General features: G+C 39.6%; 1 pseudogene; it reads right to left on the bottom strand.

Moving 5' to 3' along the window:
* Window positions 1-1,290: 1,290 nt before the first annotated feature.
* On the bottom strand, window positions 1,291-2,899 carry LOC101578928 (annotated as a pseudogene).
* Between the last annotated feature and the right edge of the window lie 859 nt (window positions 2,900-3,758).

Genomic DNA, 3,758 nt, shown 5'->3' with positions numbered 1-3,758 from the left:
AGAAAGAAAGAAAGAAAGAAAGAAAGAAAGAAAGAAAGAAGAAAGAAAGAAAGAAAGAAAGAAAGAAAGAAAGAAAGAAAGAGAAAGAAAGAAAGAAAGAAAGAAAGAAAGAAAGAAAGAAAGAAAGAAAGAAAGAAAAATGCCTCACACTAGGGAGACAATACACTGTCCACACATGTAGGTCTGATTTATTTCACTTAGGAGTATAGCCTCTAGTTGCATTCATTTACCTATTAAAGCCTCAAGTTTATCCTTCTTTATAGCTGAGAAATACTCCATTGTATAAAAACACAGCATCTTTTTATTCATTCCTCAGCTGATGGCCATCTAGATTGTTTCCATGATTTAGCTATGATAAGTTGTGCTGTTATAAACATGGGTGCACACATATCACTGAGCTATGATGTCTTCCATTCTTCTGGAAAATTACCCAAAAAGGAAATATCTGGGTCAAAGGGGATCTCTTATCCTAGTTTTGTTTTTGTTTTTGTTTTATTAAGCTTTACCAGTGTTAATTTATTTATTTCTGAGGATACAGAGTATGGAGAATATACAGCATGGACTGAAGGAAGGAATTAACCATATCTAGGCTGAAGCCATTCTGCCTCTTTATCTTAAACAAATCTAAGAGGATTCTGTGAATCGTCTAAATATGCCTCCCACCACAATGTCCAAAATTTAAGGAAATTCCACTTCCAGAAGTTCTTCCAAGTCAAACTGTATGCCTCAGAATTTTAAAAAGCTATGTGAATTGAGAAAGGATTAATGAGCAATTCAAAAGACTGTATGCACCAGAAGCCAGTTATGTACTGCTGAGCTGCTCCTTAAAACTAGCAGGTTTTTAAACCATATTCACCAATTTCTCCCCAAGATGTCTGTTTTAACCTATCAATAATATATCAATAAAAAAATTCTAGTTACATTTAAAATGACATTAAGATTAAATTACTTGATTGGTTCAGACCATAACTGAAAACTAGTAATGTATAATATTCAATAATGAATAGTAAACACAATAATTATACCCTATAAATGGATAAAATGCTGAAATGGATCTACAGTTACTGAGTTCCACCAGCTCTGTAACACATAATTTCTCTTACAAGGACATCAATGTTACTTGATGTTCCAGTAATGTGCACTTCTTTTTATAGTAGTGGGAATAAAGACTGAGAAGACGAAACAATTATATCCTAATAGAACAAAAAAGAGAAGTTTTTTACCTTCTTTCTTTTTGTAAGAGAAAGTCTATTCTTTTCATAATATTCCTTCACCCTTCAGAGGAACCCACTATGGCTTGCAGTGCTGGACAAATAGAGGGCACAAGCACACATCTCAGATGTGGTATCTATTCAAGATCCAAGTCAGAAACTGCTCCAAGCCCAAGCCATATCCTCCATGAGGACCAGGATTTTTTATTACCCCAGCTGTGCATGAAGCCACCACAATCTCACCAACATTGGGCATCAACACATCAACTGGTTCAGTAAAACAGGGATCTTCAGGACATCACTGCATATGGAAGGATTTGATCTCCGCAGAAAATCGATGCAGCAAGACTGGTTCATTCATGGTGTCTGTCATCCATTTCTCAGGATCTTCTGGCATATCATTTCCAAATTTGTAGAAAGTCCCCTCTTTTTTCTTTACATTGTGTTCTTTGAACAATAGAATAGCATCTGTGTAGTTCATCCATCCCTTTGAAGGGCTGTTTGGGGCATTTAAAGTTTAGGTTGAGATCCAGTACCATGCTTCCTACTGGAGACTTCAAGATTCTATCTACGACATCACAAACCAAGTCCTCCAATCGATTCAGGAGATCCTCAAAGGTCAGGAAAGGCACTCTGCTTCCATGTGAGTATATTCAGCCAAGTGCCTTCATGTTCTGGATTGTTCTGCCTCGTATGATTGTGCAATGCAAAACACATCTCCCAGGGCTGAAAGGCAGGTCTCCAGGTACAACTGAGAGGACTGAGTTAAAAACACCTCTTCTCCAAAGTAGTCCAGCTTGAAGAGTGTGGAGCTGCCTTCAACCTGCATGTGTACTAAGGTTGAAGGCATAACTTTGTAGTACCCCTATCAAAGAAGTGGTCTCGGAAGCACCTAGTCAACATAGAGTGTGCCTGCAGGATTTTAGACCTGTTTTCTTCCTGGATCATCATATGCCTGTTGTTGAGCCAGACATCCACACAGACTCTTCACTGATCAAGTTATCAGCTCCTCCAGCAGGAGCCAGCCCTATGAGTTCCCAGAAGTCACAGCTCAGCTCATGGCCCCCCAGAACCTGCTTGCCTTCGCAGGTAAGTTTTAGTGTTCCATATATTGCAGCACTACTCTTGGTAGACAAAACTACTCCATTGTAACACTGACACAAAGCATCTGACAAGACACACTGAAGGTAACCTGTACCATCCCACAACATTAACCAGGAATATTAAACACTTTCCCTGTCTATGTAGACTGTGGACCCAGCCAAATAACTTCACTCTTTGGCCTCTGTATCCTCCTAATGCTCATGTCCTCGCACACTTTGGCTCTGGCAGACTTGGATCCTTTTTAATGGCTATCTTCTTGGCTGCTTCAAGGTTCTTTTCTCTTTGCAAACTATCTTCTGCCTCTTTCTTCTCCTGGGATTCATTCCTCATTTTTTTCCTTTGCCACATTTTTTTTAATGTTCCTCATCTGTGACTTAGAAATAACATCCCACCTCGTTTTCTTTTTGTGAATCTACGTAAATGGTAGGGAAAGGTGCTTTTTCTACAGTCATCAAAGCCTTTAGACCTGTTTTAAATGGTTTCTCCTTAGTGCCGTCTCCCATAGCATCATTTCCCTCTGCATCTGACACACACAACTCTGCCAGGACCATTCCTGCAGTCTCACTAGTCACTTCCAAGGACATGGTCTGCAACATCACCACGCCACCCGGTCCTAATCTTAGTTTTTGAGGAGTCTCCACACTGACTTCCATAATGGTGGCACCAGTCTACACTCCCACCAGCTGTGGAGAAGGGTTCCTTTTTCCCCACAGCCTCTCCAATATTTGTTGTTAGTTGATTTCTTTATGATATCCATTCTTTCTGGGATGAGAAAGAATCTTAGTCTTATTTTAATTTGCATTTCTCAAGTGACCAGTGATGTTGAACATGTATTCATATATTTATTTGCCATTTGTATTTCTTCCACTGAGAAGTGTATATTTATCTCACAGAAAAGATGCCTACTTCTGGATTGGGTCTTTGAATTTTTAATGCCTGATTTGTTTTAATTATTTATATATTCTGAATAGAAGCCCTTCATCTGAGGCACTGCTAATTAAGACTTTTTTCACAATTTGTGAGTTTCCTTTTTTCTTTTTGTTGGTTCTTCCTTTCTTTTCTTGTAGTTAAGGGAAGGGACTACAGGGTGTTCAGGGTCTCACTACTAGATCAGACTCCTAGTGATCTGCCTGTTTACAGCCTCCCAAGAGATGGGATTACAGGTACGTGCCACCAAGCCCAGTCTCAATTGCCATCTCAGTGTGCCCCAGGGACAGGGCTGGCAAGGCAGGCCTGGGGATTGAACTCCCAGCCCTTGTACTTATTTGCATGTGCTTTAATCCGCTGAGCTATTTGGCTGGCCCTCATGCTTTCTTTCACTGTGCAAAAACTTTTCAATAGGATGAGATCCCAGTTGTTGATTCTTTTAAGTATTTTCCATGTAGTTTGGTTTCTGTTCATGAACTCTCTGCCTACTCCTATGTCTCCTAGAAATCTATTACT

This window comes from Octodon degus, unplaced genomic scaffold, assembly GCF_000260255.1.
Source record: "Octodon degus isolate 3935 unplaced genomic scaffold, OctDeg1.0 scaffold00081, whole genome shotgun sequence".
Classification (NCBI taxonomy): Eukaryota; Metazoa; Chordata; class Mammalia; order Rodentia; family Octodontidae; genus Octodon; species Octodon degus.
The sequence above is the reverse complement of the archived record's forward strand: the minus strand, read 5'-3'. Positions and strand labels throughout refer to the sequence as shown.